Here is a 23362-nt window from a genome sequence, read left to right on the forward strand (position 1 = left end):
AGTATAGCCACTCCTCAGAATCCACAAAGCTTCAGCCTCAAGCTGGTTTGGAGAACCGCAGAGCAGTAAGGGCCTGTCCTGTCTTGCAGCCTTAGTCCCTTGCAGGATCAGCAGCTCTGGGAGGCCTGATAGCCAGGGAAAACCTCTCAGCTTGCAGAAAATAGAAACTAAAACCAGGAGTTGAAGAGAAAATGAAAATTGAAAGTGGCCAGTGTGTATTACATTGTCTCATTTGATGCAGATCTCTCTTTTCCTGGTTACAACCTAAACTGGATGAAGCAACCACAGCTCTCAGGGGCTTTCCCTGGGGACTCCAAACCACCACAGCAGCAAGGAGGGAGGCAGGAATTTCCCAAGACAAAAGTCCCCACTCTTCTGGCTAGTTGATATGTCTGACTGTACTTTTTATGGGGTGTGAGGATATCCACATTGCACCTATCCCTGTATCTACCAGTCATAACTGGCTCCCAGCCCCACAATCAGCACAAATAAATTAGGGAGGGAGCCCTCGGAAGTCTCATGTGATTGTCAAGGCTGACCAAGAAGCCATTTCTTTCTCTGTTTCTTTGTTCCCAGTAGTCTGCTGGAAACCCAAAAGGCTGTCTTGTCAGGCATAGCACAGCATAAGCTAGCTAGCCATTGATTGTCTATCTCAGGATCTCTTTTGGTGGCGTTGCACAATCCTCTGCTTTTCATAGTGTGTCCTAGCTCATGCTGTGGTTTCAATTCTGTAGAACTTGGCATCAGCAGTGACACATAAGCTCAGAGAAGACAGTGACAGAAAGCCACTATATAGTGCTGTCAAGTGCAAGGACCTCTGGCCTGACAGTTCTTCCCAGCACACCCTCAGACATCGTGAGCATGCACAAACACAGTATAATTAAATTGTGCATAGACAGATATGCACAGATACATGTTGTATATGAAGGGGTGCAAGGAAAGAAATTGCTAACATAACCACTCCACTCTTTGGGGTAAAGATTTTATTGTGAATAAGATAGAAAATATCCAGAGGAAAAAGCCAGAGAGAGACAGAGACAGAGACAGAGACAGAGAGAGAGAAACAGACTGAACGAGGCCAGAGCTAGGGAAGGGGGAGAGTGGGAGGGAATTGTGAAAACAGCAGGATAAGGAGAGATAGAGACTAGAACATAGTGAGAGCAAGGGACTCTCAAGAGATAGAGAAGGAGCAGGAACATACAGAGAGTGCAAGAGAACAGCAAGAGAGGAGGAGAGTTCCTGCTTATAAGGAGGAGGAGTAGCTGGGAGGAGGAAATGTCTAGGATGCTAGTGTGGACTTTGAAACGTGTAACAGGTACTTGTGGTATTGAAGGAGTGGAGGCCAGCTTTGATATACTGATGGGCACCATATGTGGCTTCTGCCAGAGGTTGGGGAAATGACTCCTTTTGATAGAGGGGAACTGGCTTCACAAGTTTCGGAGGAATGCTGGCTTTTATCTACCCACCAGAAATCCTCCTATCATCCAGGTTGATCTCATTTCTTACTCTACGGACAGCCTGTGAGACCTAACACATGTGTGCGCATGTGTATTCACAAGGGTACATGCAAGTCCCCTTGAGAAGGTCTTGCTTAAGATGAGACATTCCAGCTAATATGTAGAAATGAGGAAGGCTGTCAAGCTAAGAATATTCCAGACTAAAGGAACAAGGTTCTACATCCCCACACCTGGTGGTCTAGGCCAAAGGAATCTATTCATGTCTGTTGTTTTGCCTCTGGGACCGGGACTACACTCTCCTCTGTTCTGCCTTCCAGTGCCTATCTCTGTCAACCTAACTCCTAAATATTAGCCACAGTGGGTAGCAGGTATTCATCTTAGTCCATATTCCATGGACAAGGAACACCAAGTTTTCTAGTCTTGCAAACGCATTGGTCTCAGTGGGTTTTTTGAGATTCCCTCCAACCCAGGATCTTCAGAGGAAGGTGCCACACTTATCCTGAGGGCCCACCTCCAGTGGTCCTCCGAAGTGCCATGGTTCTGGCTTTCACGGGCCCTTCAAGGCTGAATGAAGTCTGGGTGTGTGTAGAGTCTGTGTGGGTTAGCAAGTGTCTACTCACATAGACTCAATGCCCTAGGCTAATAGAAAACATGAATTGATGCTGAGAGTCCCCTGAAACAGGAAGTTCCAGTAACCAGATGTGGAGGCACAGGCTTGCACTTCCAGCTCTCTGAAGGGCTGAGTCAGGAGGCTTGCAGTATGCTTCAGGCCAGCCTGGGCTATATAGAAAGTTCCAGGCGAGCCTGGGCTATATATAGCTCAAAACAAAGACAAACAAGACAAGATTTCAGAAGAGCAGGGATTTGTATTCGATAATCTCGCCCCAAATGTCCAGAAGCGTTGTGATGATTCTTACAAAGAACACGTAGATGATGCTACTTACAAAGAAGGGAGATCCCCCTTGCTGTCTGGACTAGTGGCCTACTCATCCGTGGTAAACTGTTTTCCAAGCCTCGGGCTACTTGGAGACTTTTGTCTCTAAGTGCCACACATCCTAGAAAGATTTGAACTTCCTCCCAGATCTCAGCTTTTCTGGGCAGAGCGAAGCCTGAACTGAAGAGTTTATTGTTGCTGCTGTTACTGCTTTGAGAAAAGATCTCACAGTGGCCAGGCTGGGGTGGAACTCAGCCTCCCCCAAGTGCTGGATTAAGATATATTTATTATAGAAGTGTGCGGACTTATGTTCCCAGCACTCTGAAGGTAGAAATGTTAGGAGTTTAAGGTCGTCTTCCACTACATAACAAGTTGAGACCAGCCTAGGCTACATGATAGCCGGTATCAAAGCAAACTGTGTGTGTGTGTGTACATACATGTGTGTGTACATGTGTGTGTGTACATGTGTGCATGATCTCATGCCTGTGTACATTATAAGGGTAAAACAAGATCATCTTAGGCCAGGATTTACCTGCTGTAAATTTGGGTTTCAACCCAGGCTTCCAGGCATATGACTCACTGCATAATCCCCACTCCAGCCTGGTCCATCTCCTTGTCCTGAACGTCCTGTTCCTCTAAAATGTTCTCCACCATGCCTGCCTACAGAAAAATTACTCATCCCTCTAGGCCAGGGCTGCCACAGCCTGCTCTCACCCTTGCCGGAGTTCATAGCTCCTTCACATTCACTCATTCTCTCTTTTCTATTCTCCTAAGAAAAGCCTTGTCACCTGACCAGTTCTCTGTCCATAGGTCTGTCTGTCCTTTGGCTAAGGGTTAAACTGCTTTAGGACCAGGAGGCCACGCTGTGAAAGCTCATGACCACCACCTGTGCTGGCTTACTGCATGGCCTCACATGGAAACAAACAAAAATGTTCACTGGGTACATGTTGGTGAAGAAAAATAAGGTTGTGCCAGCTTTCCAAGTGCCCACTGCCTCTTCTCACTCCTTAGCCTAGGGCAGTCCTTGGGCAACATGTTGTAGGAGGAACAGAGACCTTGGTCTCAGGGTTTATGCTGGCAGAGGCTGAATATCACTCAGTCTAGAACAAGCAGAAGGAACTGTAGCCATGGATGAGCATGGGGGCACCCTAATATGGAGAAAGGTTGCTGTTCCAAAGGCTGGGGCCTCTGCTTCCAGTCCAGATCTCACTGCTAGCTGTGTGAGCTGTGGCCTGTGGGGAGCTTGTCCCTTCTCAAAGCCCAGCCACTCTACCGTTTTAAGAAGAGCAATGCCAGCCCCTTCCGTACCCCTTCTACCAGGCGTATGCATGGCGAAAGGGAAACCACAGCTCATGGTCTACCACCATCTACAGGGAGTGACACAGAAGTAATAGTCCATGCCAGTTCTGGCATGAGATGGAAGCTTGACTAACATGACATTGCCCTGAACCTTTGGTGCTCTGCTGTCTCCTTGGAGTGGTAAGGAAAGGACACACTGCTCTTTGGTAATAGCTCTGTAAACACAGACAATAGGATTCAGTAAATGCAAACTATCGGTCGGAATGAATAATCCAGGAAAGAAATACTGGGTGGAGTTCCTGAACTCTATGTGGAACTGGTAAACTCCAGTAGAATGATTCAGCTTTGCCTCCCGTTAAAAACAATTCCCAGGAGTAGCAAGATAGCTCATGGGTTAAAGTGCTTGCTACCAAACCTGAGGACCTGAGTTTGATCCCTGGGACCCAGGTGGTGGAAGGAGAGAAATGTACTCCTGAAAGTTGCCCTCTGACCTGTGACTAGCACACACACACTAGTAAATAAATAAAAATATTTGAAATAGTAATTCTGCTTCCCTTTTACGCCATAAAATGCAGTCTGAGTTTACTGCAGCGATTGAATTGACTGGATGTCACAGTGCAGAAACAAAAGTGTGGGAGCAGTTGGTATGAGAGAGGCTTCAGGATTGCCCATCCATCCTGAAGGGTTACTCAACCCTTATTTGGTGGCATGAACTTTGTATCAGTCAGCTTTCTCTCTAGGCTCTGTTGCTGTAATGTATAGCCCAGCAGTGGGGTGTTATTGCTCGTAGTTCTTTCATTAATTCTGTTTTGCTGGGTTTGACTTTTATGTAGCCGAGGCTAACCTTGAACATACTATATGGCGAAAGATAGACTCCCCCTCCCCAGTTCTGGGATTATAGGTATGGATCATTACACCTAGCTTGTCCATATTTTATATATTTTCTAGATTTTTAAAAAAAGATTTCTTCTTTTTTTATTAGATATTTTCTTTATTTACATTTCAGAATTAATCCCTTTTCCTCATTTTCCCTCCAAAAATCCCCTATCCCATCCCCCCTCCCCCTGCTCACTAACCCACCCACTCCCGCTTCCCTGTCCTGGCATTCCCCTGCACTGGGGCATCTAGCCTTCACAAGACCAAGGACCTCTCCTCCTATTGATGACCCACAAGGCTATACTCTGCTACGTATGTGGCTGGAGCCATGGGTCTCTCCATGGGTACTCTTTGGTTGGTGGTTTAGTCCCAGGGAGCTCTGGGGGTACTGGTTGGTTCATATTGCTGTTCCTCCTATGGGGCTGCAAACCCTTCAGCTCCTTGGGTCCTTTCTCTAGTTCCTCCGTTGGGAACCCTGTGCTCAGTCCAATGGTTGGCTGAAAGCATCCACCTCTGTATTTGTCATGTACTGGCAGAGCCTCTCAGGAGACAGCTGTATCAGGCTCCTGTCAGCCAGCACTTGCTGGCATCCACAATAGTGTCTGGATTTGGTAACTCTCCATTCTAGGTAGCTTAATTCTAGGACTCAGGATGGAGAAGGCACCCCCATGTGTGGTGCCTGGTCACTGATAGAGGAATAAAAGGCACCGCAGACCCACACATGACTCACACAACTCACACTTGGCTATGCCACCTGTTGTTTATGTTCCCTTGGGCCTGGTGTGGGAGCAATAGCACAATCCACACTTCCCATGAAGTAGTTCTGAAAGTTTCTTGGCGTGGAATGAGCATATATAATTATCTCAGGAGGGATGCAGAAAACAATGGAAAGGACAGCGCAGTGCCGCACGCTGTCATGAGTAGTGTCTAATATTAATCTTAATAACCCTATGACAGGTATCACTACGCCTGCTTTACAGTATAGACAATTGAGTCTTGGCATGACTAACTAACATGCCCAAAATGTAGCCAGTAATTGGCTCAAGTGTCTGGCTTGAAGCTGGATTTGGTGGCATTTAAATAGTTTTGGGCTTGCCTGCAGCTTCTCGGGGACTCCTTGCATAGAGATGTTGTCATTGAACACACATCTATAAAGAAGTTACTGTGTGTCTGGCTCTGGAAACATGGCAATGTGCAAATAGATACTCTTCCTAACCCCCAGAGCCTAAAATCAAACCAGAAATGTGAGGCACAAATTGGATGCAGGGCAGAGCAAGAGCACATCCAACACACTGTGGTCCTGGCCCTGGTGATGGCATAGACAACTGAGAGCCAAAACACTGTAGCATGAGGCTCTCGTCAAGGTCCTGCCTGGAGGAGCCAGTGCTGAGAACAGTTCCCAATCTAGAGTTCTAAAGGGCACTCACAGGAAGTCGGTGTCCATGGGCACGTGCCCAGCCTTCTGACCACAAGACTCTCGAAACCAGGCCTGTATGGCAGGACCTTCCTCCCTTCCTTGTGCTTCCTTCATACCATGATGTTCAGGCCAAAGCCCTGCAGCATTCCTCCTGGGCTTTAGCTCTGCCTCATACACAGTCTAAACCATGCACACCACAAAAGCAAAGATCCAGCAGCCTCAGTGTCAATCTAAGAGAAAGAGAAACCAGATTTAGTCTGTTTCTGCATCGGCACGGTGACACGGATTACTTAAACTGCCAGAATAAGCCTTGATCCCTGTCCTTTCTAATGTCAGGGTGGTAAAAAGAAGGGAAGAAACCCCCCTGGCGTGGTTTGCGAAGTGACCTTAATAATAATAAGCAACACTTATTTTTAGTCATAAAGCTTCAGTACCAGAGCATAGAGCTCAACATTAGCCTGACTCGACAGGTCACGTTATGACAGAGTCAGCCATTGATCATCAAAAGAGAGGGCCTGTAGGCCGAGAAATAAGCTACTTCGAAAGTAAGACACGTGTCCCACAGCCGAGCCTCTGGCCATATCCCACATCTGCAGAGAAATGGTTTGGTAAGAGGTGACTCTACTCTCAGCTTGGTCACAGTCCTCCTGCATTTTAGATCATTTTGCAAAACCAAATGCTTAGTATAGACTCATCTGCATATGCATCTACATAGCTGTGCATGTTACTCAGTGTCCAGACCCTCCCAAATTAAAAAGTAGGATGAATATGGGGTGCATGTGAAGAGAAGGGTGATAAGGGACTGTCTCACACTTGATTAGGTAGTCTGTGACCCCCCTGACAGAGGCTCAGGGATGTCAGTGTCCTAATTCAATCCAAACTTAATAGTGAGAAACCAGAAAAGCTCAAGATGTAAGTCCTAGCCTGAGTCCAAAGGTCTAAGGAGCTGGAGCAACCAGGGCTGGGCGTCTCAGCGGAAGCAGACAACAAACTAGTCCTTCCTTTACCCGGTTGTTTCACCATGCCCTCAACAGATTGGATGGTGCCCATCACACTGGTGAGAGCAGACCTTTACCCCGTCTTCCAATATATTACAAACTCTTTGGGAGCCGGCTTCTCAGATATGTCCAGAAATGATGTTTTTACCACCTATCTGGGTATCTCTTAGCCTGGTCCACTTGACAAATAGAATTAGCTATCACCCGTATGTACACACAAAGTATGTACACGCACAACGCTTTTCACGGACACAAACACCTGAGATTTGATCTGAAAAACTGCAGACACCAATGTGCTTTGAATTTGTACTCTCTTACAAGTTCTGTTTCTTGGGGCTGGAGAGATGAATCAGCATGGTGCCACATATTGTTTAGATAGCTGAAGCATGCCAGTCCGATTTCCCTGAATCCTTTCCATTTTAATGTCAGGATGATTTAAAAATATGGTCAGGGGTGAGGGAGATCCACCAGCATGGTTTAAAAAGTGCACCATAATAACTTTTTTTGAAAATGCATTTTGATTTTAGCAAATGCATTAGATTTAACAGTTAAGAGTATTTGGTGCTCTTGCAGATGAGCCAAGTTCAGTTTCCAGAACCTTGGTCAAGGAGCTCATAATCCGGTAACTCTAGCTTAAGGAGATCTTATACACTCTTTTGGCCTCCACAGGTACAAAGTTCTGTCTTGGGGGAAGAATGGATATAGCTCTGTTAATAAGAGAGTTTGCCTAGCATGCATAACACCATGGACTCAGTCTCTAGCACTGAACCAACAGGGCATGGTGGTGCATGCCTACAATCTCAGTACGCAGGAGGCTGAGGCAAGAGGATTGAAATACAAGGTCTGTATTTAATTATGCAAAGAATTTGAGACAGCCTAAACTATGTGAAACCCTGCCTCAAGACAAACAAACAAACAAAAAACAAAACAAAACAAAAAAACCTTGGAAAGCTGGGCATAGTAACTCATACCTATAATCTCAACACTCAGCAGGCTGACTGAGGCAGGAGGATTTCCATGAGTTTGAAGCCAGTTAGGACTACACAGTGAGACCCCACCTCAACAAAAACAACCAACCAATCAATTCTGTCTTAGAAAGGAGTCATTTCTCAGAGAGATAAGCAGACAGACTCAGCCCTGACTGTGAGCAGGGAGTCAGCCAGCAGACAGTGTGCCCTAGAGTCTCCATTGCAGAAGCAAGGAAGAACTGTGTGGAGTTGGGCCCACCAGACCTCTCTGTTTTGAGGAGCAGCCTCAGGAGAAGGAGCAGATCTAGTGTCTGGTTTGCCATATCTGAGTAATCAACATAAATCATAATCTATGATCACACAAGAGCTGCTCTAACTGACACTGGGCCTTCAAAGTCAGGCCACCCAACAGCCAGCTATGGATGGGGAAAAGGGCTCACAGATCCTCTACCACGTACTGCTAAACTATTGGCTACTGTGATGGCCACTCTTGGTTGTCAACCTAAAACAGCTGGGAAGAGGGAACCTCCGCTGGCGAATTGCCTCCATTGGGTCAGCCCATGGCCATATCTGTGGGGAATTTTTCTGATGGCTGATTGATACAGGAGGTGCTTGCTATGGAGGGTGCTTCCCACGGTGGCTGGTGCCATTCCTGGGGCTATATAAGAAAGGTAGCTGAGCAAACCAGAGGAACTATCCATTAAGCAGAGTTCCTATGTTGTTTCTGTTTTAATTCCTGCCTCCAGAGACCTGCCTGAATTCCTACCATGGCTTCCCTCCGTGAAGTACTCTAATCTGTGGGAAGCAATGAGCCATATCCTGTGTCTTATCATGGCAACAGAAAGCAAGCTAGGACAGCTGCCGATAGAATCTGAGGGCGATGGGGAGACATAGTGTCTGACTGTTCAGCCCACCAGGCTCCAATGGACAGTTTCAAATTCATGGTCACACAGATTCTGTAGCCCTAATTAAATTCTATAGGGTACGAAACACAACAAAAAGACATGGATATGGGAATATGAATATGGGACTATGTAGAGAAGAGGGGGAGCCAGCAAGAGTGGGAGGGAAGTAACCAGAATGTGTTAGGTACCTGGGTGAAATTGCCAAAGAAGAGAGTGTATTAATTTTAAAAAGATGAGCCATAATTTAATGCGATATATTTAAAGGATAAAATTACCAAACTATGGGCTATCTAGCTATGTTTATAAAGTTTTATCAAAACAAGTCCTGGGAGCTAAAGGGATGACTCCTTATGCAGGAGTACCTGCCACATAGCACAAGGACCTGAGTTCAAATCCCCAGCACCCATGTAAAAGGGCTGGGATGGGTGTGTGTGCCTATATCTCTAGTCTTGGGAGGTAGAGACAGGCAGATTTCAGAGGTTCACTGGCTAGTCAACCCAACTGAAATGCTATATTGGTTTGAATGAGAATGGCCTCCAAGGGCTCATATGTTTGAAGACTTGGTCCCCAGTGGGTCGAAAATTTTAGGAAGGACTAGGAGGTGTGGCCTTGTTGGAGGAGGTGTGTCACTTAGAACAGGGATTGAGGTTTCAAGGGACTCTTCTTCCTACTCCCAGAGCCCTCCCTCTCATTTCTGCCTGGGGTTTGAGATGTGAGCTCCCAGCTGTTCCTGCCAGCATGCCTCTGCTCTAACAGTATGGCCGCTAAACCTCTGAAACAGTACGCTGAATCGAATGCTTTCGTTTATAAGTTGACTTGATTGTGGCATTTTATCACAGCAAAAGAAAAGGGTAACTAATACAAAGGTTCAGGTTCAGTGAGAGACTCTGCCTCAAGGAGCAAGGTGAGACTGATAGAACAGGACACCCAACGTGGGTATTTATATAGAGATGCATGCACACACACTCACACACACATCCACACACATATACACACATGTACACACACATACACTCACACACATATACACACAAACTTTTGCATACATACAAACACATATACACACTTATATGGATGCACATACACACTCACAAACAGGCATACACTCACACTATCACATACACCTACACTGTCACATGCATATACACTCATACTCTGACACACATTCACACACTCACATATCCACACACCACTTACACATGTACTCACAAACTCACAGCATACACACACATATGTGCACATACTCTCACACTCGCACACTCACTCTTTCACACACACCTAAACACACATACAGTCTCACACATGTTCATACTCTCACAAACACATACACATACCACTTACATATACAGTCACACATGTGCACTCACACTCATACACACACACATATACTCACACACATACACACATACATACTCATACACATGCACACACACACACACACACACACACACACACACACACACAGTTTTTTATGGGAACAACTCACTCCAAGGCTTATTTATTGAAATTAAGTTAACCTAATGTCAACTCCAGCTTTTATGGGACTGAGCTGATCTGGCCTCTTTCTGCTTTCTGTTTGCATGGACTTTAACAGTCTGCCTCCAGCTGTGCTTTTGCAGAAGTGGGCAGCCCGGTGCCCCTGCTCCACCGCCTCTCTTTTAGGCTACATGTGCCCTCCAGATTACTCAGGTTTCAAATACTGATGGAAGAATGATCACATGATTCCTCGTGATTCTCTGGCTCCAAAAGGAGCCCATGCATGTGTTTGTCAGGAGTCTTTGGATTGCAAGACATAAAACCAAATTTGAACTGGTCTGGAAAAAAAAAATGGGTGTTTATTAACTCACACAGCCTGATGACAGGAAGGGCTAAGGGCCAGCTGGGCACTCTGACTAACGAGGGCTTGAGCGTGACTAACCAGGGATTCCAGATTCCAGAGCCATCCTGTCCACCCGGTGCCTCTCTCTCTGGTCGGCACCCTTTCAGGCAGGCTCTTTCCCCTGATGGGGACATGACTGTCTTTAACTCCCAACAGATCCATTTTCAGTTCACAATAAGGACAAGATGACCCAGTTCTTGAGTTTAGGAGAAGAGTCCTTGAATGGCCATCCAGTGGGCTCAGAGGCACTCAGATGGCCACCCATGCCTGCCCTGGAATGTGGTGGGAAGGTAGTAGATCTTAGCTTTTCCCCAAATCATAACATTGGAGTTAAGAAGTATGTATCAGAAAACCCTAGAGATGAGTGGGTGAGTGAATGGATGGGTGCTCATCTTTCAGCGGTGGTGGATGGAGTAGACAGAGAAGGGAGAAGGAGAGTCCCATCCTTCCCAGGGCCGTGCAGTCTAGAGATGAGGCTGGGACATGCTGAGGAGGTCAGCTGTGCTCAGAAGAAATGACTGGGATGTCAAGTCTCTTGATGGGCCAGGCACATCTATTCAGCCAATGTCTGCCCATGCACTCTGTTCAGTAGCCTGCCTGAACCCAGTAAACTGATTGGATTGGAAAGCTCTCTCTGTCACCATTTGACCTGCTGCTTCCAAAGATATAGCCAGAGATACTCTTTGAGGAAATATACTGTGAGACCCTGTCTCAAAAGAAAAAAAGAAAAAGAAAAAAAGAAAGAACAAGAAAAAGATAAAGAAATAGAGGAAGGGAAGAAGGAAGACCAATTTATGGGGCCGGAAAGATTGCTCAGTGGTTAGGAGCACTTGCTGCTCTTGCAGAGGACTGGAATTTGGTTCCCAGCACCCACGTGAGAACTCATAACAGTCTGTAAATCCATATCCTGGAACCTGACACCCTCTTCTGGCCTCTTCAGGCACCCAAACATACATGTATGCACACTGCACACACGAAGAGAGAGGAGGGAGGGAGAGAGAGAGAGAGAGAGAGAGAGACAGACAGACAGACAGACAGACAGACAGACAGACACAGAGACACATAAACACATAGACACAGAGAGAGATGGACAGAGGGAGGGAGGGAGGGAGGGAGAGCTCACCTAAAGCTATAGCCACCTAAGTTGCTTGTGGTGAGTTCAGACCTGCATGGACTTGGGCTCCAAAAGCCCCAGTTTCTCACTAGCATAGACCTTCTAGAAATAAAGTCCCTGGACCACTTGTTGAAATGTAGGCTTGGAGGTCTGGGGATGGAACTCAGTGGTGGAGCACTTGCCGGGTACCTAGGAGGCTCTGATTTAATCTCCAGCACCATTTTTAAAAAGGAAAGCTCTACTCTCAGGCAGGAGCCTGATTACAGGGCACTGGCGGTGCCTGTACAGAGCAATTCCTCTAATTGGTGATTTCCAGCCCTATCATTTTGCCATGCTAGGTGTTTCCCCAAGCATTATGCCATCTGAGAGAAAGACTCTCACTGGGGTTAAGGGCCTAGTTTCTAATGCTATCTATAGTGCCTGAGGGCAAGTCCCGAGCAGGATGCTGGCTGGTTCCATGACCTTTGCCTGTTTCCTTTTCTGCAGAACCAGATGTCTTTGGCATCTGTACTCCCCAAAGCTGTTAGGAGGAGAGACCTCAGTCTATAGAAAGGATAGAGAATAATTCCCATCAGCAGGGCATGATGGCACACACTGAAATCCCAGTACTTGGAAGGTGGAGGCAGGAGGATTAAAGGTTATTTCAGATATAGTAACAAAAGTGATATTATGTATACTACTATGTACTTTTCTTACTTAATAACACATGTGCGTGTGCATGCATGCATGTGTGTGTGTGTGTATCCGCATGCATGTGTCCACCCAATGGAATATAATGTTGGCATTATAGCATGATGGCATTATTTCCTGACATAATGGGAATACTATTTCTGCCCAAATTGCTAATAGCATGTTGTGGGCTTTCATGCCATGGCAGGAGAGCACTGCCATGCACAAGAGAGCAACGAGAAGAGGGGAGTCAATGCTTAGGTCAGGACACCCTCCTTGTGATTAGAAGACTCAAAATTTGGTCTGAGGCTAGGCTCCGGGATCTTTCTGGGTATGAACCTCTCTTATGTGGCATTTTACGTAAAATCATGAAAATAAGATTGCCCATTAGGACCAAGGAAATAATTTCTATGAACCCACAACTATTATGATATGAATTTATTAAATAAATCACCATAGTGCATGTCTTTTGTCAGCATTAAGAAGTAAAAATTAGCTGGATGGTGGTGGTGCACGCCTTCAATCCCAGCATTTGGGAGGCAGAGGCAGAATCAGGCAGATTTCTGAGTTCGAGGCCAGCCTGGTCTACAAAGTGGGCTCTAGGACAGCCAGGGCTATATAGGGAAACCCTGTCTCGAAAAACAAACAAAACAAAACAAAACAAAAAAAGAAGTAAGAATTATCAAAAAGCCTAGAAGCCTGGCAGGTGCTGAAAACCCCCTAAGGTATGTATGGCTTTGTCTCTCCTTTTGTTCTTGGCCATTTTTTAAAGCTTACTCTTCCATTGCCTTGAGCCCAACTGGTTGTAATAATATTAATGGGTAGATAAAATAAATAAGTGTTGTGATGCATAGTGCTAGTCGATTGGATGAATTTCTAAGTAAAAATTATAATCCAGAAAATATCCTTGTATGTGGAATCATGGCATGTCAGGTAATCCATGTATTAGCAGTGGTTCCATGTATTAACAGTGGTTCTCAACCATCCTAATGCTGTGACCCTTTAATACAATGGTGACCCCCAACCATAAAATTATTTTGTTGCTACTTCATAACTGTAATTTTGCTACTGTTATGAATAGCAATGTAAATATTCGTGTTTTCTGATGATTTTAGGCAACTCCTGTGAAAGGATCATTCAACACCCCCCTCAAAGGGGTCTCTACCCAGAGGTTGAGAAGCACTGTATTAAACATGATACAGGGCTCAGGACGTGTCTGAGTAATAGCACAGTTGCCTAGCATGCACAGGGCTTTGGGATCCATCCCAGCACGTCAAAGTAAATAAGGTAATTTGGAGCTGGTGAGATGGCTCAGGAGTTGAGCGCTTGCTGCCCTTCCAGAGGACCCAAGTTTGGTTCCCTGCACCCGCCTCAGGGGGCTCACAACTGCTTGTCACTCTGGTTCCAGAGGATCTCAACCCAACTTCTGCCCCTCTGGGCATCCACATGCATGTGCAACATATATACGCATAGAGGTAAATAAAAGTTAAAACAACATTAAAAGAGAAATAGTTAATTAGCTGATTAATTAATTAAAGGTAATGTACACAAAACAATTTACCATTGAAAGGCTGGGAGTGTAGCTCAATTGTAGAGCATCCTTCTTAGCATGCCTGAGACCCTGAGCCTACCTCCAACAACCTCCCAAGTCACCAGTAATACAGGGTAGGTCCTTTTTTATTAAGGAATTTATGCTTCGTGACTCCAGAAAGGTTGGCTGTTCAGATTTTAGAAAACAGGGTGTATCTGCATTGTATGCCTAAACTAGGCATTTCTACCTGTAATGAGGTAAAAGTTGCTTAGGTTTTTACCCCCATGTGGAGTATGTTTAATTGCCTTATAAAACTCTTACTTGAGCTGTCTGTCACCTGCCACAGACTTCTCAGTTAATCAGATATCTCTCTCACCTCATTAAACTGGCTCCAACTGGTAATTCTTCATCAAATTCAAAAGACATCTGAACCCCACCATCGCCAAAGCCCAGATCTGAAAACAATTAACCTGGGCCTGTTTCAAAATACAAAGAGAGCTAGTGTCTAATAAAACTTTGGAATAATGTGTTCTTTGAGTCAGTGCTGGAGGAACTGAAGGGCATAGAAGCTGCCTGAGCTTAGCGGGGAAAGGGTATTTGATTAGCTGTTATTAGATGTGTTTTCCTGAATCATTCCACCACAGTTCATGGCGAACCTCCCAATTTTGCAGTCATTTTCTCAGCCTTGACATTCTGATCTGTCTTACTTTAGCTGTCAGTGCTATGAACAGAACTCCAATTTGCTGCTGGTGGCCCTTACCAGAGGAATTCTGAAAATAAAAGGCCTAAGTGCCTCCCACGGAGGGTTCCTGCAGGCTTTCTGACAGGAATTTCCCAGAATTCTTTCTCAACATCTTCTCTGATGTCCAGGCACAGCTTCACAACCTCCTCAACTTAGATTCTCCAAGTTTCTTGTTTGTGCCAATCAAAGCAAGCCTTGGGCTGGGCCGATGATGTAATTGTGAAAACACGCTGTGAAATGTTGATGGTCTCTGTGGCTGCACCTTCCTTCCTCCTCTCCGCTTGCTTACTCTCCTGTTCTCCTACTTCTCTTTTTGAACTCCATGTGCTTGGCATCATTGGGGTCTTTCTCCAAAACCCTCCACCTTATTTTTTTGAGACAGGATCTCTAACTGAATTCAGAACTTGCCAGTTTCAACAAGACTGGTTGGCTTGCAATTCCCCAGGATCCACCTTTCTCCCCAATACCCAGTGCTGGGGTTCCAGATGCAGGTCACTATGCCTGGCTTTTTACATATGTCCTGGGGGTTCAAACAGTTTACCCACTACCCAAGTTCGTTCTCTCTCTTGTCTGTCTGTCTCTGTCTGTCTCTCTGTCTCTCTCCCTCTTTACTTTTATGTGCATTAGTGTTTTGCCTGCATGTATGTCTGTGTAAGGATCTCAAATCACTCAGAGCTAGATTACAGACATCTCAAATCACTCAGAGCTAGATTACAGACAGTTATGAGCTAACATATGAATGCTGGAACTTGAACCTGGGTCCTGTAGAAGAGCAGCCAGTGCTCTCAACTACAGAGCCATTGTCCCCTGTCTCTTTTCATAGAAACTTTTTTCAGGTGCTAGAGATTGAACCCATCTCTTGGGAATGCTATAACTCTGATTTACACTCCCAGCATCTCTGAGAAGTAATAAACACTTCGACTTATCCATTCCACATACACTGATTTATCAGATTAGTCGTTTAAGGTTTTATCTTATCTTTGACTTTGAAAAACCCATTTTGACCAATTTTACCTAGCAATTACATGAGGGCATTTGCACAACTCATTGTCCCTGTGGTTATATGATATCCTCCTTATTTACCATTGCTCCTCAACCTATATGAGTTTGGAGTCATAAACCATATCTAATATTTTTCCAGATCTATTATGTAAGCCCATATTATTTAAAAAAAAAAACAACAACCTTGTAAAATGTTAAAACTTTAAAGTAGGGGTGAGGAGGGAAGAGGAATGAAAAGATGAAGAGAGGGAGGGGAGAAAAAGAGGGAATGAGAGAGGGAAAGAAGAGAAAGAGGGGGATGGAAAGAAGTGAGGAGGGGAGGAAAGAAAAAAAATCAGACGGTGAGTGATGTTTGACAGGTAAAGGATTCTAGGTACTTTGGAACCCAAGGACAGACTGCAGCTCTTGCCACTATTGTATTGTTTTGCTTATCTTTGTGTGATGCAGGGGCTCCTGCAGCCCAGGGTGATCTCAAGCTCACCATGTAACCAAAGATGACTTTAAACTTCTGATCCTCTTCCCCCTCCCTCCTGAGTACCATGACCCCAAGAATGAGCCACCATATCCAGGCCAACTGGGTCTTTGGCATAAAGGACATTGCTTTAGTTCCCTGTCAATACCTCTCCCAGCAGATCCCCTAGTCCCCACTTTTATTTGAAAATAGGCTGTACTCGTCTGCCATCTGTCCCCATGGTGGCTCCAGAGGTAAGTGGTTGTGGGTCATGTGCTCAGAAACCATGACAAATGTTCTCTGACTTCAGAGGATGCTGTGGGTAGGGCCCTGTTCTTTTCTTTTGCTTTCCTCTTAGGATCAAGATGATGGGTCCTCTTTCCCCCCGTAGGGAAAGGGGCCCTATTGCCCCCATAATTATGCTTCTAAATTCTATTCACCTTGGATTCTCTCGTTTGTCAGAATGGACCTTACCTAAACAATAATAAGCTTTGTTGTCTCGTGTTTATCACATCACTGGGCTACCTTTAATACATCGTTCCTGTATGAGACCCTTCTCAGGGGTTCTGATTACTCTCAGAGACAGCATGAAGATATATAGAGATCTGTCGTTTCCAACTTCAGTTGACTGTTTGGCTAGCCCCAGAGGAACCCTGGAAATATGCTGTCAGTTTGATTTGGTCCAGCCTCTCTTAATTACATAATAAGTTGCCATGGGTGCCCTTTTGACACTAGCCATGTGGGCTCAGTATCTCCAAGGATGTACACTACTTACTGTTTTCAGTGCTGTGACAAAATACACAATGCAAAACAAACTTACAAGAGGAAGGGTTTGTTTTAGCTCCTGGATTGAAAGAAGATAGTCCATCATGTCAGGGAACACAGAAGAACAGAAATACGAGGCAGCTGCTCACAGAGTCCACAGTCAGACAACAGAAGAGTCTGTGCTCAGCTCATTTTGCTATCTTCTCCTTTTTATTCAGTCTAGGACCCTAGCTCCTACAGTCATGCCACCCACATTTAGGGTGGGTCTTCCCTCTTCAGTTAAAACCCTCTGGAGATGGCTTCCACCATGGTGGACCTCGGCCAGGGCCGGAAGGTGCAGAAGGTGATGGTGCAGTCCATCAACCTTATTTTCAGATACTTGCAAAACAGATCTCGAGTTCAGGTGTGGCTGTTTGAATAAGTTAATGTGCAGATAGAGGGCTGTATTATTGGCTTTGGTGAGTACATGAACCTCGTATTAGATGATGCAGAAGAGATTCATTCTAAAACAAAGTCAAGAAAACAACTGGGTCGGATCATGCTAAAAGGAGATAATATTACCCTGCTCCAAAGTGCTTCCAAATAGCAATGACTGGTCAAGCCTGGGGGAAGCTGAGAAGGCACCTCAGTGTGTTTAAAGTGTCTTCTCCTGCAAGCTACATTTACTCAACTTGTTTTACTTGCACATTATCATTAGGTGACAATAAATGCTGTGAGATTGTTTTTGTTACAAAAAAAAATAAAAATAAAACCCTCTAGAAACCCTCTCAGATACACACAGAAATGTTGTCTCCTGTGAGATATTAAAGCCAGACAACTGGACAGTGAAGAACTAGAACTTTCCTTCTAGAACTTGTACCTCCTCCATTACTAAATTGCCTCTTCATGCACCTACCAAAGGCAAGAAATATGGTGAGGTCCTGAGCTCTGTAATGTACTGGGATAGAAAGAATCTAGGGAAAGAAAACTCCTGATTTTCGCTGCTGCTTAATGCATGGTTCCTTTTCAGATTTGCTGGAAGACTGTAAGAAGGTACAGGGGCCACTCTTCTGTGTGTGCCCACATAAAACACGCTCCATAGTGACATTACATAAAGGCACCCCATGATGGCCCCCATCTAAATTTAGACCTGGAGAGACTCTAGAGCCAGCTCTTCAGATCTTAGCCATTGCTAGGAGCTAACTGTGATAAGAAAATGGCTCTGGGCTGGTGATGGCACAGACCTGCAATCCCAGCACTTGGAAGGCCGAGGCAAGGGGATGACTGCAAATTCAAACCCAGCCTGGTCTGGCCAGCCAGGGCTGCATGGCAAGACCTCATCCCAAGCAAACAAACAAAACCAAGTTAAATGGCTCCAAAATCCCACTGTCTATTAAGCAAAGGTCCATAGGACTGACTACACGGAAGTCAGCTTGGCCTTCCCTCAGTCAGAATCTGACCAAGGTTGTGAGAGGCTTGAGTGGAGAGGTACAGACGATGACGTGGGTAGATTGATGCACTTGTTGGAACTTTTTGCCTTTGGTTGGCTGCGAGATCAGCAGGAGCACAGGAGTGTCCTGTGGTTCTGTGATAGTAGTTTCCTCATGGGGAGAGGGGATGCCTCGAGCATGCTTTCTTTGCATTCTCCACAGTTCCCCCCACAGCACTGGGTAATTTGTTCTCAGCTACTGTAGGTAGGACTTTCTCTCGAACCAGTAGGGGCAACCTCGGTGTGAACATCTCCGGCTTCCTCTGGGTGCTTACTCCTCCTCTCCAGTTCTGACAAAAGCTCCAGTTCAGGATGAGACTGCCCTAAGAGGAGCAAATCCTGCCATCCTGGAAAAGGAAAAAAGGGCAGAGTATTTAAAAGAACTTATTTTTTTCCTTATGTGCAGGCCAGTGAGGTGGCTCAGTGGGTAAAGGTGAAAATGTAATGACCTGAGTTCGATTCCCCAGAAGCCAGCAAAGAGAGAAACTATTTCTGAAAGCTCTGACCCCTACCCATGTGGCACACGTGCTTGCACACATAGAGAGGCTCATACATAAATAAAAATTAAAATAAATCTTAAAACAGGGCTGCGGGGGTATAGCTCAGTGGTGGAGTACCTGTCTCTCATGCATGAAGCTATAACTGAGGGAAGAGGGGGAGATTAGGGATTGTTACTAACATGGGCAGGAGTCCAGGACAGTCACCATCCGTGCTCCCTTCCCTCCCTCCATCCATCCTCCACCCCTCCCTTTCTCTCAGACTCTTTCCCCCAGTCCTTCCTGCTTCTCTCCCCTTTCTGTGTGACTTGAACCAGGCTGCTTTGCATCTGAGTTCCCCTAACCCAGCTTTCCTCTAAGCTGGCTTTTCCTCTTTAGTTTTTCAAATTTCTATTATACAGGTTCTAGCTACTGGACTGGCAACTGCCGGACTTTCTTTAAAAGGCAAGGAAGGGAGAGAAATGGAGCCAGCCAAAACGAAATTCTTTTTAATACCTGGAGGGAAAGAGGAGAGGAGAAAGTGACATTAATATTTTCTGTCCACCATCTAGTGAGTCACCGGAGTGAGCTTGTGTCACTTTGAGTAGTGCATGCATGTTTTAGGTTTTCATCTGTGTCCAAGAGCTGAGTGCCTTTGCTCGTGCTGATGAAGGAGGACTTCATGTTCTCCATATCCTCATGCTACGTTGTGGATCCATTCCAAATCAGTGTTGACAGTGTCTGGGTCCAGCTCCTGACTTCTTCAGTGCATCAAACCAAACTCCCAGTGAGGGCTTTAACTTTGATAACTACTAGCCTTGTCTGCTTCCAATCATACAAACACTCTAGAATCAAAACACAACCCTGCATCATAAAATAATCTACTGCCTTCAGCACATCTAGTGCATGGCTGCTTGAACCAAATCCTTTAAACGAATCACTCTGCCTCCCTCCCACATGCATCGCAAACATACTGATGATAGCATTTAGCAACCCAGTCAAGTTCTGGAATCCATGCCGACCACCTCTGGCCTCCCCATCCTCCATGACTCATCTTTCTCTGCTCATCATTACTTTCTTTGCAATCCGACTCCTTCTGCTACTTCTACACAGAGACTTTTTAAACTCCTGCCCAATAATCACATCTCTCAGTGGTATCCCTTGCTTGCCACTTACCAGGTTCTGTGAACTGCCCTCTGCTCACATCTGCTGTGAATCTCATTGAATGCCCTCACCTAGTGGTACCCATATGTGACCATGTGCTAAAGTTGCCATGACAACCTTCCATAGCATGACTACAAGCTAGAACCTTCTTAAACTTTACACAGAGGTTACTCCTTTTCCATATGTTTCTAGTGGGTTTTCTGAGTGCCTGAATGAGCTCACTATATATGTGCCTCAAAACCAAGAGCAAGGGAGGAAGTCTGGAAAGACATCTGGTGCTTTTTGTGGACATATGACAGCCTATCCACCTATCTATGGAAGATTTGTGTGATAAGGTGAAACTGCCTGCAGTTTCACAAACTGGGCTCTCTCTCAGAGGAGGGAACGAAGGACCTGAAATAGAGGATTTGAAATGCAAAGAGAAATCACGAAGTCAAGTTGAAATAGCCCAATCAAGACTTCACTTTACTTAGATAAGCCAGGGTTTTTATAGTCACAGGAGAAAGCAAAACCAAATCTCTAGATTAGATGATATTTGCATACTGCAAAAAAGGTTCAGGTGCCAAAGTCCCCAGGTTCGGAAGATCTTCAGGCGATGGGCGTGGGTGTACTCAGCTGGTGGGCTTGTTCAGACGGCTTCTTCAAAGACGAACTGACAGTCTGCAGAGAGCAGCCTTAGCTCCCCAGGTGGTAGCCTCCAAGCAGAGACTGCCAGAAGTCCGATGGCTGAGGGGAATGGGGAGGTAACAATAAGGAAGGCCATGAGGGAAATCCGGTTGCCTAGGAGAAACTCACCTCCCACATTGCCTGCAGACCCCTGAGTACAGGACCAGATCTTTCATCACTGTCTCCCAGCCCAAGCCTGGCACACAACAGAAATACAAGCAGGGAAGGATGTGACCACAGCTGTGTTTGGGAAATTTTTTGAGAGTCATGAGAAAGAAGACAGGCCTGAATCAGGGACTTCAGAGGCTCGTGTGCCAGAGTCAGGGTGGAGACACAGGGCTCTGGGGGATGGAGAAGGCTGCATCTCCAAAGGTTCTCTCTGCCACTGATGTCTTTAGTTGGATGTGGCAAGACAGGAAAACCGAGGCACACACAACTCAGGTGACTGACTCTCTCAGGACTCCAAAGGCTTAAATATTTCTCCATCACCACCTGCCCTGGAGTTCTATTTAACATTTAGAAAAACACTTATGTGTATGAGTGTTTGTCTACATTGTACACACTGTCTATGTGCAGTGCTATAAAGAGTCCAGAAGAGAGCATCGGATTCTCCTGGATATGAGTTTACAGTCAGTTGTGACTGCGGCTTGGGTGCTAGGAATTGAACACTGGTCCTCTGTAAAAGCAACAGGTGCTCTTAATTATTAAATGGTTTCTCTAGTCCTGGGGCTTTAACTATGGCTAAGGTATTTTCTCTGAATGGACCTAAGAGACTGGATTTGAGTTTGGAGATTTCATAGCATATTTTTTTTTCTTTTCAATGGATAAGTATCAATTATCTTTCCACCTGAGCAAACTAGGCCATCCAACCTGTCTATTCAGATGTGGGGAAAGTGTACCAGGCTCTTCATGGGACCTGCAGAGAACTCCTACTGAGCAGAAATCCTTACAAAAGAGTTAAAGACTAAGCCAGGCTTCAGGCTGTACATCTTTTTTTTTTTTTTTTTTTTTTTATTTTAGATATTTTCTTTATTTACATGTAAATTTCTCCATTCCCAGTTTCCCCTCCAAAAAAACAAAGAAACAAACAAAAACAACAAAAACAAACCCCTGTTGCCTCCTACTTCCCCATGCCTGCCACCCCGCCCTCTCCCACTTTCTGGCCCTGGCATTCCCCTACACTGGGGCTCAGAACCTTCACAGGGCTGAGGTCCTCTCCTCCTATTGCTGATCGGATTTGCAATCCTCTACTATACACATGCTGCCAGAACTGTACATCTTCTTGCCCCAAGCGGAAACCCTTTGGTGAACAGTCCTTGAGATGCATGTAGGTCACATGTTTGCCTAAAATGACCTTAGTTTCTAATTACTGGCACAGGCCTGCAGAAACAACTGGTTTCAAAATGAGCTTGGACCACAAGGGTCTTCTAAAACTCATATAAAATTGCATCAGGCTGCTTTTCTGCCCTCGTTTTCCTGGGAGTCTGTTTCCGACTTCCTAATCAGAAGAATGCCGGAAAGACCTTTGAGAATACATCAGGAGATGAAACTTACTTTTCTGGCCCGTCTTCAGTGCTGTGGAGAAGAAAGCTTTCCCCACATCTGTCTCCGTTGGGGTTTAACTCCTGTGAAGAGACACCAAGACCAAGGCAACTCTGAAAAAGGCAAACACTTAACTGGGGCTGGCTTACAGTTTCAGAGGTTCAGTCTAATATCATCATGGTGGGTGGCATGACAGGATCCAGGCAGACATCCTGGAGAAGGATATTCTCCAGTTCTCCATCTTGATCCAAAGGCAGCCAGGAGGAGGTTCTCCCCTGCACTGAGTGGACCCTAAGCGTAGGACCTCAAAGCCCACCCCCACAGTGGCACATGGCTTTCAACGGGCCACACCTTCTAATAGTGCCACTTCCCATGGGCCAAGCATATTCAAACCACCACACCATCAGAGGAGGCCTAAGTCCTCCGGGCAGGTGGCGCTAGCTTCATGTCCGTACATGCACACTCACACTCATACTCACACACGAATATAGACTGTGAGTGAGTGTGTAGTCCAAATATGCATGTACAGGGGTGACAATGTGCATATGTTCTTAGGCAAACCACTGGTCTCTTGAAAATTCCGACATCTCCTTCGGCCTTTGACTTTGTTATTTGTTTTTGAGACAAGGTCTCATTCTGTAGCCTACGCAGGCTGTCTTAGGGGTTTATTGCTGTGGAGAGACACCATGACCATGACGACTCTTATAAAGGGGGGTGGCTTATAGTCCAGAGGTTTAGTCCATTATTATCATGGCAAGAAGCATGATGGCATGCAGGCAGACTTGGTGCTGGAGTGGTTGGTAACTGAGACGTCTAAATCTGTATTTGCAGGCAACAGGAATATACTGCACACTGGGCCTGGCTTGAGTATCTGAGACCTCAAGCCATGCCCCCAATGACACACTTCCCCCGACAAGTCCACACCTACTCGAACAAGGCCACAGCACTGCTCTCTGTGGGCCTTCTCATTCAAACCACCACACTGGCCTAGAACTCTCTCTATAGCCCACGCTGGCCTTGAATTTGAGGTTGTTTCTCC

The 23362-nt window shown here is 45.6% G+C and overlaps 1 protein-coding gene and 1 pseudogene across 8 annotated transcripts in view; both read left to right on the forward strand.

Annotated features, from left to right (window-relative positions):
- The window catches only part of Palm2akap2 (PALM2 and AKAP2 fusion), a 469586-nt gene that overhangs the window by 299962 nt on the left and 146262 nt on the right, over positions 1-23362 (forward strand). The gene's annotated exons all lie outside the window — the stretch shown is intronic.
- Positions 17315-17645, forward strand: LOC116096062 (annotated as a pseudogene).

Source organism: Mastomys coucha, unplaced genomic scaffold (genome assembly GCF_008632895.1).
Source record: "Mastomys coucha isolate ucsf_1 unplaced genomic scaffold, UCSF_Mcou_1 pScaffold18, whole genome shotgun sequence".
NCBI classification, from domain to species: Eukaryota; Metazoa; Chordata; class Mammalia; order Rodentia; family Muridae; genus Mastomys; species Mastomys coucha.